General features: G+C 40.3%; 1 pseudogene; it reads right to left on the bottom strand.

Moving 5' to 3' along the window:
* Positions 1–13947: 13947 nt before the first annotated feature.
* On the bottom strand, positions 13948–14498 carry LOC132494036 (glycine cleavage system H protein, mitochondrial-like; annotated as a pseudogene).
* Positions 14499–14705: the final 207 nt, after the last annotated feature.

Here is a 14705-nt window from a genome sequence, read left to right as displayed (position 1 = left end):
ACCCAAATGACAGCTTCTTTACCTAGTTCATCTTGGGCAAATCATTAATATTTTTGGAGTCTCAGTTCCCCGTCTCTAAAACAGAGTGTCTAAAAATACCTACTTCAAAGGGTTGTTGTACAAATGAAATGAGATCAGGTAGCAAAAGCCCTTGGTCCTGGCATATAGTTAAGTGCTGAATACATAATACAACTGTTATTTTTATTATTAATAATAATGAAGTAGATCTTCTGACTCTTAGTCCACAGGTATTTGGCTATATAACATGCTAAAAAGGAGCCCTCCTGTTTCCAGATATAGCTAAGAAGATGTCTTTTTCACACAGCTCAGACAATCCTGGTACAAGGAGATGGCAACTGCAGTCCACTAGCCTGGCTTCTTCTCCACCTCCCCAGGCTTGCTTTTCTCATTCCCTTCTTCATCACTTAAAATTTCAATCAAGAAGGCACAGCAGCAGAGGCCACCAAATTAACAACTCCTCCAATATTCAGTTCTGTTAGATTTACTACTTCCTTTTCTATCTGAATTGATCCCCAGGGTAATTGCTAAATACCATTATATTTTTTAGTCTTTCTAAGCTGGCCCATTTGGCAGCTTGTGGGTAATATTTGCATAACTGACCCTGTATGGGAGAATAAAGGGATCCACAATCATCAGAATTGACTGCAGCTGTATCCAGCAACCAGCCCACCCTCCACATTTTTACAGAGGGGAAATCTGAGGTCTAGTAGGGGCAGTCACTTGTCTAGGCCTCATAGTGGGTAAACTGCAGAACTGGAACTGCAATTGGATTCTCTTGGTTCCTTCAGAACACAGAGAATACTATTTTAGCTCAGTGCTTCTTGCAATCATAAGCCAAAAAAGCAGGAAAATTCAATTGTAAGAATATTAATAAACTAGCAATGTATTTAGATTAAATTCAGAATCCTTAAAATTACTGGACTAAATAATACCAATGCAACAAAATGCAACAGACCCACCAATACAGGTCATGAGAAAAAGAAAAAAAAAACATCCAGAAGGGGAACTTGCCCAAGAAGTCCTGAGGTTGACCTCCCCCCTGGGGTGGGATGGGATGGCAAGATTCTCTTAATCCAATTCTCACAGGCACCTTGCCATTAAGCTCTGCCTCTTACATCACCTCCTTGAACACTTCGGCTTAAGAAACGCAAAAGCTATCCCTTGCTAGACTTAACACAATGAAGAGAAAGGGAGGAATCTTTACCGCCTTTCCCTACTTAGCTAGGGGAAGCAAAAGGGCAGTGACTATCCCCTCCCTAGACTCTTCACACAGCCCTTCTCAGAGCTTCTGCAGCCTCTCCAGGGCAGTGCCAGGAGTCGGGGATTGGATCCCAACAGCCCCCGGACCCACACAGCTCCCCCTCTTTTCCTTAGCCATGAACTGAGGGAAGTCTTTCTCTGCCGTTCATTTCTCCTACCCTCTCAGCCTCTTTCGTAAAACCCCAGGCCTTCCTTTTCACTTTTCTCAATTGACTTTAGTGGCTCATTAAAATCAGGCTCTAAATCATTCCCCTTTGAGGGAAAAGAAGACAATCTTCAAGCCCTCCAGGGGGTGAGGAGAAACACATTCAATTCTTGCAGGTTAGCAAGGAAAGACAAGAAAAGCCACCCATTTAAGTTTCCACCTTAACATCATCTGAATATTTATCCTGTATCCTAATTGTAAATGTGAGGAAGGTAGAGGGAGACACAAAATTCTAATCTAAATTCCTCACTGCCCCTCAACTAATTAGCCTCTGCTCTCCGTTTCTGATCTCTTCAACAGGGTTTCTGCCCGGTAATACAACCTCTCACCTGTTTTAACCTTTAGTCTCTTCCTTCTTCTGTTTCTTCTTAGACTTATCAATTCCGGCTCTTGAGAGCTGACAGTAGGGGGAAAATGGGGAAGTGGGGATGGTTCATGTGCACAGACAACATAGGTGTTCATAGCCAAGACAATAACTAGAGCATCTGTCACCAGCAAAGCCCATTAACAATTCCTGGGCAATAAATATAAAATATGGGTAATAAAATAAAGTCTAACTTTTTCTCCTTTGTGCTTCGTCCAGTTTCACTTGCTCGTAGAGGGCCACGTGCAGAGGCCTTGCACCAGGCACTTCAGACCAGAGTTCCCAGAGAGAAATGTTTGCGCGCGACACTCACACCTCAGTTCAAGATGGCGGCAGGCGGTTTGCGGAGACGCTGCTCAAGCACAGGCATCTAAACGACCTGAGCAGCACACCTGCGCGAGCGCCGCGAGAACTGAGCCCCGCGAGAACTCCGCCCCTCCCCGCAGACCGGAACCCTATAAAGCATCCCTGCTCATGGCCTTTCGGGGGAGATGTGTGCTCTAAAGCGAAAGCTCGCACCTCTCCATTCTCTGATCAGAGCGTAAAGCTTTCCTTTGCTCCTGAACCGAACTCCGTCTCGTTGTATTGGCTTAAACAACACCAGGCAGGAGGACCCTTGTTGGGGCCCAACTCGAAAGGGTCGGTAAAACATCCTGTTCTGTAAAATGTGGATAATAATAGGGTCTAATGTATATTGTCATTATGAAGATTAAAAGGCGATACTTAATGTGAAGTATTTAGCCTGACCCTGGCGCATAAAATTATCCAAAAAACGTTTACTAGTATTATATTTTTGCAACAAAATTTTTCTCAGAGAGTAACGCCCTCCCTTCCAGTGAAAAATCTAACCTCCACAGTACACTCCCCTCCTGGTGACACTATGCACTTGGAATCATTAGAAGAAAAATGTATCAGTTAATTCTTTTGCTTTTGTTCTATCAGCTATGAACTTTAAATGAGATTAAAGCAGAGAATCTTTTCTGTTCACTTAATAAGGGCCTATTGTTAACCAAGCATTTTCAAGACCCAGGGGGAGAAAAAAGGGAAAAGGTAAGCAAAATTCTTGATACCAAAAATTTATACCATCACTAGAAAATGAATAATGCTTATGCTTTTGGGGGGCTGAACTGAAGTTTACTTTTCCCTTTTCTTACATGTCATATTTGTACTCAGCAAAACTCTAGGAAGAGTATTATTTATAAGCCTTGATTCTCTGGTGTCTCTTGCCAAGAGTGTGGCTTACTGGCCTTTGACTGATTCACTAAGTAATCACCAAATACCGATTTATACGGTTCCTGCTTCTCAAATGATCTAATCTGGATGGAATTACCCTGAACTATAAGATTGCTGATCCATGAGACATTTCCAAAAAATGTTTTTACTAAAAGCTGGAATCAGACACCTGCCCCAAAATATATTAATATACTAAGAAAGGCACTCAAGCAAAACCTTGAATTTCATAAAGCATATGCATAGCCTTCAGGAGATTTATACATATAAGTAATATATAAAATACTAAGTAAAGCACTATGTGAAATTTAACTATTTTATTAAATGGCCATTGCCAATGTAAATAAGAATAATAATGATGAACCATATCTCCAAACAGCTATTGTCATGAAGCTTCAAAAGGAAAAATAATATATTCAAGAAAAAAATAATAAATTCAAGAAATAAAATCCTTACCATTCAGTTACATATTATGAGGAAGAAATATTATCAGTTATTCAGAGAACCCAACTGGAGTCTATACAGAGCATTCAAAAGAGCTCTGATTTTGAAAGCAAGTACAGAAAAGAGGGATGCTAAAGAAAAATCGCACTGCACAAGATGAGCAGACAGAAATTTATTTTATTCCAATACGATTACCATAGGGGAGAGACTAGAGACCAAATCTCGCTGCCCAGCTCCTTTGAGCAAAAGGGCTGGAGAGTTTCAAGAGCTGGGGTGGAAAAAGCAGGCCATCTGTGTTTGCTAACCGGCCAAACCCAAAGGAAAAGTAAAATTTCTTGTACCTTCACGGCAGGAGGTAGTTTTACAATTGGAGCAAGGGGCCAGCTGAAGTTAGTCTCCTACTAGCCTCCAGCAGAGACTGGGAGATAGGGACCCTGTCTTCCTTGATAATTACATTTCAGAGATGATTCTCAAGTCCTTGACAAAGACAGCATTCTTGGGTTGTAAAATTAGCAATTGGCTTTTTAAAAGATTTACATCTCAAAAGAGTAGCGAAAGGATTTGGGATTACAGATTTTCTAAAGTAAATACTCCAAGAAAAGGGAGGTCTGGGGGCCTGGGCTCTGAAAGAAACCAAGTTTAGTCAAGCTGTGGATAGGCTCTCAGTCAGGAGCACTTCTTTTGCACCTTTGCAACCTCATGTCAGGAAACTGTGAGAATAGTGTCAAAAAGGCTAAATCCTAAACAGAAACAATACACATCCATTACAGAAAGGCAGCTAACATACTGGAAAACCTTTTTACAAGTTGCAACAGGAACAGGGGCAAGTTTTGCACTTAGATTTAAAACACGAACGCACATTTTCAAGAGTATAGACATTTTACCTAGCATCACTTCAGGTAAATAAACTTGGCTTCCTAAAATAAGCCCTCACTAAGTAAAAAGAGGTATAAAGTGAAACCTACTCTGAACTGCTATTGAATTATGTGGAGACACCTGAAGTGGCATCAGACCTTAGGTTTGCTCAAGTTCCTCAAATGGAATTGAAGCAGGAGGGAAGGGGCAAGGCACAACCTTTAAAAGAATGACACAGCCGTTGAGGATACAACATAATTTGTTAGAACTTATTAGGCCCAAGATGGTGGAAGATTTGACTTCCAGTAGACATTGAGCCTCAGTATATGCTCATTGTAATACATTAGCATGCTAAATGACACATCCACAGGTGCCAGGACAGTTCCGAGGTCGACTATAAAAGGCCAAAAAGTGGGCAATGGCCCAATTCCTGGAAATCCCCACCTCTTCCCCCTGAAATAGTTGGAATAATCCTCCTACTCATTAATCTATGAAATTACCCAGCCCATAAAAACTAGCCACCCCATATTTCAGGACCTCTCACCTTCTGAGATGGCCCACACTGTGTGTGTGGAGTGTGTTTCTCCCATGGCTGCTCTTGCCTTTTGAAACTGACTGCATTGTGTCTATGGAATGTGTATATCTATAAATAAATCAATTTGTTACTTATCACTTTGCCTCTTCCTGAATTCCTTCTGCGCCAAGACATAAAGAACCTCATTAAGTCCTGAGACCAGGTGTGAGATCTCAATTAAAAGACAGTGGGTTTGAGTCCCAATCTGGGTTTTGACTGGGTTCGAGTCCCATCTGAGTTGTGTGGTTTCAGAATGAGCAAAAACACAGAAAGTAAAGACTGTGTTTGGGGTCTCAAAAAAAACCTTTTAAATAATTGGTGCTTACATCTAACGACTCAATTTCTCCCATCTTCTGACTTTTAACATTCATTCAATAAATGATTGCCAAGTGCCTAGTATGTCCAGACACCCTTCTTGGGTATCTTCCTTTTATTTCCTCATGGTGCTTACATTTATTGGGGGATACAGACAATAAAACAAGTATATAAATATATATCAGATGGTTATAAGTGCTGAAAAAGAACATAATATTGTTTAAGGGAGAAGAGAAGGGCAGAGGTAGAAGTGATATGGAGGGGGTAGAACCCCACGAGGCCCCTTCCCCACAGAAGCGCTCCCAAGTTGGACTTCCCATGCTGCCTTCATCACCATGAACTTGTCCCATATCCATTTGTAGTCTCTGACAAATTTTTGCCATGATAATAGAAGGTGCACTAAGCATAACAGATCATTGATAACATAATTTAAATGATCCATAGTCTGCCGTTTAGCACTAAAATAGATGAAGGTTTAGCACATTTCAAAACAGGAACAGAGACTTTCACTCCTGCAATTCTGATTCCTATCAATTTATAACATAGAGTTTTAAATTTGAGTTAAATGCTGCCTGTTTTCTTTGGAAGTCAGCTCTTCTAAAAACTGAATTTCCTTGAATGAAAGTAAAAGCTCTACTTAGCACTTAAATTTATCTGGGTGTTTTTTTTTTTTGAATAACAGAAAACAATAATACTTATATTGCTTTTGTATATTAGTATATTTTACTTATATGAATAGATAGTACTTCACATTTTAAAACTACTTTTCTAACTATTCATTTATTTAATCCTCACAAAATCCTATAAAGAATTATTATCCCAATTTTACAAAGGAGATTAGTGAAGGTCACTGGTGGTAGTGCCTGAAGTCCTACACCTGGCAAATGTCAGCACTACCAAGAGAAAAACAGAAACAATCATTTATGGCTTTGCTTGGAAAGGCCTCAATCTCAACAGTGCTTTCTTTCCCAATTTAGAAATGAGGAGTTTAGACAAGGTGTGGTTTAGCTCCCTTTTAGCTCTAAGTTTGTGGTTTTGCTTTGGTGTTTTTTGTAATTACAACTTCAATTCCTAGTGTATATGGTACTTCATGTCTATTTGAATTATTAAAAGGCCTTCTGAAGGCACAGTTGTCTATCAAAGGAAAAACTCAACTCTTGAGTTCCCCTAGTGTTAATAGGCTAGATGAGAATATATCTAAGATATTTCCCAGTTCTATTATTCTACAAAGTGTTTTGTAGAACTGTAGTTTTGTAGAATTTTATGTTATACATTGTACAAAGTGTTTTTTGGTTTTCTCTTCTCTTTCTACTGTAAATATGCTTACCAATATTTGTGCATTTTTTCTGTAAATTCACAAGAAAATCTCTTTGCATTCCCTAAGCAAACATGCACAAATAACTTCAGAGTCGTGGAAGCAGCCAATCTGAGCCCACCAACCAGCAACAAACTGGAGATTTGCCTTTACTGGACTGAATAATTTAATATAGCTGATTCAAGAATATTAAAGTGTTCCTTTCCCAACCTCAATTGACATTTTATTCATCTCATTGAAAATTTATTTTCTAACCAAGGACTCAGATGAAACCACCAGAGCAGTTATGCTCTACGAAAAAGGTTATACCTATACTGAATGTATTCTGAACAACTTGGTAAAATTTCCAGGCCCTTCTGCACCAAAAATGCGATTGGTGGTGGCATTATAAAAGCACAGTGATTGCTCAAGATCCATACCCTTCCCTTATTTAAATGATGTGGCTACTCACTTCCAAATATAAAAATATAATTTATAGTATACAGCTAAAGGAACAAGCCAAAAAAGGAACCTCTGCAACTCAGCTGAATTTACATTCTCTTGATTAGCACCTGTGTGTATGAGGTCTGAAACAGAGGAGGAGAATGCCAAGTTTCACACACTCCCTTCATGACATGGGGTAAATCATGTCTGCTCTCTGAGGCCTCAGTTTCTCATCTGTAAAATGAGGGGATGGGCTAGCTTAGTGGTTCCTAAACCCAGCAGGGTGTCGGAGTGGGGAGGAGGGAGACTGACACCCACACACATGCACACACACACACATTCCCACACCTTATCACAGATCACTGGACCAGCCACAGGTGAAGGGGGTAAGCAGAAAGCTGTATTTTTAACCACTGTGAAAGAAGCATTTATGATCTGTAAAGGCTTCCTGCCTCCTGCAGTCCTAGCCCAATCCCAGCTGCCCGTTGCCCTCTAGTGTCTGCCTGACTGCCAATAAACAGCGTTTCCTCAACTTAACTTGTCTACAACCCTCCCACCTCAGACTCCCACCCCCTACATATTCAAGTAAGCATGCTGGTCTACCTTTCACTTTAGAGACGTCTTTTCCTTCCATAACTGCTCCATAATTATCTCCTTTTTCCTAATCCTAGGAACACTCCCATTCTGCTACTTAGGTAAGAATTTCTTGGCTGTAATGAATAGAGTATTTGATTCAACTAGCATAATGGTTAAAAGCCAGGTTTTGGAATCAGACAAACTACACTGCCACTTACTGTCTGACATTAAGTAAATCACTTGACCTCCCTAAGCCTACTTCTTTCATCTGTAAAATAAGGATACTATTACCTTTTCACTAGGTTTTTATGAGTACATAGTTTCTACCCAATGCATATAGCCATTGTTTTTGTTGTTATGACTTTAAAGAGAGAAAATCCTTTCAGAAGAACATAATTTGGAGGGGAAAACCCATTTTAAATTGGATGAACTCATGAGGTAATATATAAATTTTACATATATATATATTTATGGTGTAATATATATTTTTTACATGTAAAAAATATATGGTGCAATATATATATTTTACCCTGGATTGGGAATTGGAAGATCTGGGACCTGGTCCCATCTCCTCACTGTGTAAACTTAGGTAAGTACCTTAGCCTCCAAGATAGTAAAATAAGCTATCATATAGCTTTATGCTTTTTCCAGTTATCAATCTATTTCTTTTCAGGGCCAAATTCATGATTCATTTCCTGCTATGAAAATGGAGCTGGACCCTTTAACAGTTTTTCTTTGTCACAACGCACAGTGTTAAGCTTTGTCAGTAGAGGGCGCTGGAGAGACACTGCAGAAGGAAGAGGTTTTCCCTCCTGCTTATGCAGGGCTTTCTCAGCAGGGTTCTGCTGCACCCAGCTCCTGTAGTGAGTGTGGCTTCCCCAAAGGCTGTCTCCTGCAGTGAACAGTGGGCAACAGCTTCCCCAAGAATCCCCACACCCAGGCAGTTCTGCAATTCAAATAAGTCGACTTTTTGTAAATAACTTTCCCCACCCCCTAGAAGGTGGATTTCCTACAAGTTCAGAGGGCCCATCCCAGCAAGTTCCACTAGTGAGACACCACAACAATCTCTCTACCACCCAGTGAACCAGAGAAGAGCCTCCTCTAACAAGATCTGGATCTCAGCCCTGGGGCTGAGAGGTGGATCTCCCATTGGGTGCTCTATTTCAGCCCCAGAGGTGCTAACTCATTATATCTGCTATTCCTGTACTCTTTAGAACTCTCTTTACTTCTTCCTCACAAAGCCTCATTACTCCAATCCTGTTACAGTTGATAATTCTTTAAATTAAACTTTCCCTATTCAATATGGTGTAGTGTTTGTCTTCTGATTGAGCATTGACTGATAAACAACGCTAAGATTTTGAGACCCAGAAATGCTGATTTCAGAGATGATTTTTTAGGAAAGGGGTCTTCTGATTTCACTGCTAAGCCTCCCGGTGGGGCACTGTTTCTGATATGAGAGGTGAGTAGAAGGGAAAAAGGTTTTTGGAAAAGAACTGTATTTGAAGGACAGGTAAACCTTAATTTAGGATGTGAAAGAGATATGCCTTTTAGATTCCAAAATCATGTGGATAATCAAGAGGAGGTATTCAAAAGCTTTGATGTGGTTCTGTTTGGCCAGGACTTAGCCAGATTTTGAGATTAAGGGCACAACTTTTCAGACTGCCAAGGCTGCCCAAGATTTCTGACACCAACTACAAGTTTGATGGCTCCACCATTGGTTTTGATAAATCACTAGAGAGACTCACAGAACTCACTATGATACTTAAGGTTCACATTTATTACAGAGAAAAGAGGCAAATTAGAAAAAGCCAAAGGAAGGAATGCATAGGGCAAGGTCTAGGAGGAGTCCAGTCATGGAATTCCAGTCATCCTCTCCCTGTGGAGTCATAGACAGATAGTATTACCTCCTCCTGGTCATGAACTATGGCAATATGCACAACTATTTCTAACTAGGGCAGCTTACCTGAGCTTTGATGTCCAGAGCTTTCATTGGGGTTCATTAATTGGTTGAATGATTGGTTGAATCATTGCACATGTGGTTGAACTCAATCTCCAGTGCTCACTCCTTACCTGGTGGGACCATAGGCACCCACCATGAGCACCTTTGTAGCAGGTAGCAGAAATTATCAGGTGAGGTCCAAGGGGTCCACCTTGAATAACAAAGATATTCCTATCACTCAAGAAAACCCAAGGGCTTTTAGGTTACTTCCCAGGAATCTGGAACAAAGGCAGACCTCTCTTTGGGAAGGTCAAATTTCTTACCACACATGCACCTAACATATTGGAGAGCTGAAGTAACATGAGCTATACTAGTTATTACACTGAAGTTTGATTTTATTGGAAACAAAAGTATTTGCTTACATAAGTCAGTCTCATTGCAAGGATAATAGATAGCATGCAGAAAGAAGAGGCAGCAGCAGAATATTATCGGATTTGCTATCTCACCATTTTTTACCTGCTCTTTCAGGTTTGGGACCCAAGGTTTCATACAATGGCATGAAATGTTGATTTAGAAGTGAAGTTAGTCACATTAAATCCCCATTTCCTTCCTTTTATATAACAACATTTTCACCTATATACACTAGTGTGCTTCATCTCACTGTAGATTTGCTTCCGTAAGCATTCTGAAAGCACAAAGAAGTCATTCTATGCCTCCTTCATCTCTCCTCAACCTCAGGAAGGGCTAGTATGTTGAAGCGTCACTGCCCCATTAGATTCTGTGGTCATGTGATCTCTTCTGTCCTCTTTCCTCTTGTTTTAAGTGGTTTTATCTGCTAAATCACTGTTTTACATTTCTACGTATTCAATTACATCAGGAGTAGCTCCAGGGAATTTCAAAATGTTATTATATATAGTGAATGGGCAGAACACCATGCAGACTGTTTGAAATAGACATAAAATTTTATTTCCATCGTTGCCTTCTTATTACATTTGTTCCAGCTAAACTGTATGTGGTAAAAGGCAAAACAAAATAAAGGTGAGTTAGTCAAGGAAAACAGATGGGATACCCATAAATTCATGGTTACCAACCTTGATACATGCTCAACAATGCCAGAACATACTCTACATTTGTCTGGTCAACTCATTGTTCTTCCTTTACTCTGACTTTATACTCTAACCTCAAATCTTAACTCACCCTTCTCCTCAAAATTTAGCAGATGATGTCACCATTTAACAGAAAGTACAAGAATTATGTATATATATATACACACACACACAAATGCTCCCTTCACTTGCCATGAAATATTCTAATTTGCCATATATATGGAACTAAGCTAACAGTGTTTCTCTTTGGTTGAAATAGAAGTACAGCACCTTTGCCTATATGAGGTTAGTACCTCTGTCTATGCTTTCAATCTCATCTTCACTCTTCTCTGGAAAATGGCATTATTGATTATTCCCTTGATTCCTTTTCTTTCTTATATATTGCAACATCTCTCTAGATTGTTCTATTGGTGTTTAAACATCCTCAAGTCTCTCCGATTTAAAAATAGAAATCCTGGGAATTCCCTGGTGGTCCAGTGGTTAGGACTCTGTGCTTTCACTGCGGAGGGCAAAGGTTTGATCCCTGGTCCAGGAACTAAGCGCCCACAAGCCCCTTGGCACAGCCAAAAAATAAAAATAGAAATCTTTCTCTCCTTGCTACGTCCTATACCAGTTAGCAGCCTATCCCTCTTCTCACCTTTAAAGCCAAAATTCTATAAAGAAGTGTTTCAACTTAACTCCTACTCAGTCCTCTAAATACAGTAGTCTGGAGTTTTGCCTCTATCATTCTGCTAAAACAGGTCTCATGAAGTGCACTCAAGGCCTCCTGTTGCTAAATCCAATACTTCTCAGTATTGTTTGATTCTTCTGCGCACTCCTTGAAATACTTTCTTCCTCAGGATCCCAGGACACAATATTCTCTTGATTTGGTCATAGCTACAGTTGTTAACTTTGAACTCTTTTGCATCCTTTACTTAGATATATAATGTTGAAGCTCCCAAAAGTTCTATCAGAGACCCTATTATATTGTCATTCTGCATGTTTTCTCTTGGAACCATCATCTATGCTCATGTGTCCATTCCTCCCTAAACATAGATGACTCCCAAATCTTATCTCCAGCTCAGATCGGTTCTTTGTATTTCAAGTATGAATTTCCAATAGACATCTTGGCAAATTGTCTCAAAAGCTCTTCAAACACAGTACATCGAAACTACAATCATGACTCCCCTTCCTTCTCCAAAAGTCTTATCTTTCTTGTGATGGTACGTGTCTCATCCATTCAATTGAATATGACAGAAATCTGGGGTTATCCTTGATACTTTCCTCTCCCATCCATCACCATGTTGAGTCAATTTTTTGCCTTATATCTATTTTTTCTATCTCCATGCACACATTCCAGTCCCAGGCACCATAATAATACCTTCATCATGTTATAGCTAGAGTGATCAAATGGTGTCACTTCTGCTTAAAACACTTTAATAGCTGTCTATTTCTCTCTTAGGATGCAGATCAAAATCCTTGAGTAGTTTACAAGGCTCTGTTTGTCCTGGCACCTACTCATCCCATTCCTCCCCTGCCCCTTGCTTTCTTTGTTTTAGCCACAATGGCCATCTTCAATTAATTGAAGTGCCACACTCCTTCTTGCCCTGTGTTCTGCATGAAATACTCCTACTTCTTTGCTTTACCCAGGCCACTCCTAACATGTCTTTAGCTCTCACTTTATTCATCTCCCTTAAATAGGCTTCCTGATATTACTCTCTAGATTGAATCTCCCTATCATATGCTCTCATGGTAACACTGACCTCTCCTTCATTAATATGTCACCTTCATAATGTTATATCATTTATATTATCATTTCTTTAATCTTTATCTCCCCTATAGGACTATACACTTACAAGAACAGAGATCAACTTATTCTACCCCCAGAATGTACTGTAATGTCTGGTTATCATTTAAGTATTTGTTAAGCACATAAATAAATGGACTTGAGGACATGGGGAGGGGGAAGGGTAAGCTGGGACGAAGTGAGAGAGTGGCATGGACATATATACACTACCAAACATAAAATAGATAGCTAGTGGGAAGCAGCCACATAGCACAGGGAGATCAGTTCAGTGCTTTGTGTCCACCTAGAGGGGTGGGATAGGGAGGGTGGGAGGGAGACGCAAGAGGGAGGAGATATGGGGATATAAATTTATGTATAGCTGATTCACTTTGTTATACAGCAGAAACTAGCACACCATTGTAAAGCAATTATACTCCAATAAAGATGTTTTTTTAAAAAAGAAATATTACTGAAATACAAAAGAAACATTGTTTCTGAAATACAAAATCGGTTATAGAGAGCAGACTTACTGCATTTCAGGGTAACATTTACACAGGTATGGAAAGGAGGCATTTTGTGAATTTCCCTTCTGCTGCCCTTATTGGTCAAAGTGTGTCCCTCAAGCACTTAGGAAGCCTCAGAAGTGATCTAGAGATCAACTGGGAGGTAAACTAGTGGGAAGGTTAAATGGGGGGGGGAACCAAACACCTTCCATGCTCTCTGTTCCACTTGAACTGGGTTAACTTTGATTTTCTCTGCATTTTACATTAGACTTCCATGGAATATTTTGTTTTATAAGTGCCTACTCTTCCTCTTCCTCCTCAAAAATTTTGAAAATTACTGAACTAGGTAAATTTCAGTGTACAGAGAAGAAAACTGAAGCCCACATTAAATAAATGAAATAACCCAAAGCTGCAGAGGTGGTGAGTGTAGAATCTCTATATTAGATGGAAAAATGAAAAATCATGAAGAGGAAGTGAATCCCCTGGAAAGAATATGGTAGTCCTTTGACAGCAAAGAGACATTGCTCTTTTTTTTTTTTAAAGAACTTGAATATTTTATTATTAAACTGTTTCTTATTTTCCTGCAAGGCTGTTGCTTCACTGTATAAAAATAGCACCAGCAAACACAGTATATTGCAAAATTAAGATAGTAATGTTCTTCACTGGACACTATACAACTAACAAACTTTTCTCCACTGTCATTTATTTCCAGTGGCAAGTTCATTGAGTATTTTGACCCAAATCCAGGGATGGCTGTAAGCAAGTTACAATATTATATAAGGTTAAGATAACAATGTTATCCTTGAATTACATAATTTTTGTAACTAGTTTTACCACAGATAATTTCAGGAATTCTGAGTATTATAACTGGAGACTAGCCTAAAAATCACAGGGTGTTGTGAAAAAGATGCATAGTGTTTATGTGAAATCATTAGGAAGTTAAGGGGTAAAAATTTTCTTCAGGCAACATTGTTGCAAGTAGTTTCTTTTGCTAAAAGTTGCTTTTTAAAAATCTATCCACCACTAATTTAAGACAACTATACTAGATTAAGTTGTTTCAAACTTGTTTATTTAGGGGTTCCATTTTCACTCCTCAATAGATTTTATGTATTTCTCATATGCTTCTTCACTCATTAGTTCATCTAGTTCTGAAGGGTTACTGAGTGTCATCTTGATCAGCCAACCATCTTCATAACAAGATTTGTTGACAAGTCCTTCATTTTCTGCTAGAGCTTCATTAATTTCAGTTACTTCTCCTGATAGAGAATAGAGTTCACTAGCAGCTTTCACACTTTCCAAAGCACCAAATTCCTCGTTTGTTCAATTTTGTCCCAACTTCAGGCAGACTACAGTAAACAACAACTCCCAAAGCTTCCTGTGCAAAATTGCTGATTCCCACTGTTCCAACACCGTTTTCTGTTGTTACCCATTCATGTTTGTCTGTAAATTTACGACCCGACAGCAGAACGGGGCCGGTGCACAGCGCCCGGACGGCGCCCGCCCGCAGTCCCCAGGGCCGCGGCGGGCAGGACGCGTTGGGCGCAGAGATGGAGCGCAGGCTGCAGACCGCGGCCCGCACGCTCCGCGCCACTCGCAGCGCCATGTTCGCAGGGGTGCAGAGGGTCTCCGCGCAGCATCTAGAGCACCCTCGGCCGGAGGGGGCGGGGCGGGGAAGGGGCGGCCCCGGGCCGGAGCGAGCCGGAGCGAGCCGGAGCGAGCTGGCTGGACCGGCGCGCAGGGGCGGGGCCCCGGGAGGCGACATTGCTCTTTTTCCTCTCCTCCTTTCTTCCCCCTGGTAGTTCCCTTTCCC

This window comes from Mesoplodon densirostris, chromosome 7 (assembly GCF_025265405.1).
Source record: "Mesoplodon densirostris isolate mMesDen1 chromosome 7, mMesDen1 primary haplotype, whole genome shotgun sequence".
NCBI lineage: Eukaryota > Metazoa > Chordata > Mammalia > Artiodactyla > Ziphiidae > Mesoplodon > Mesoplodon densirostris.
The sequence above is the reverse complement of the archived record's forward strand: the minus strand, read 5'-3'. Positions and strand labels throughout refer to the sequence as shown.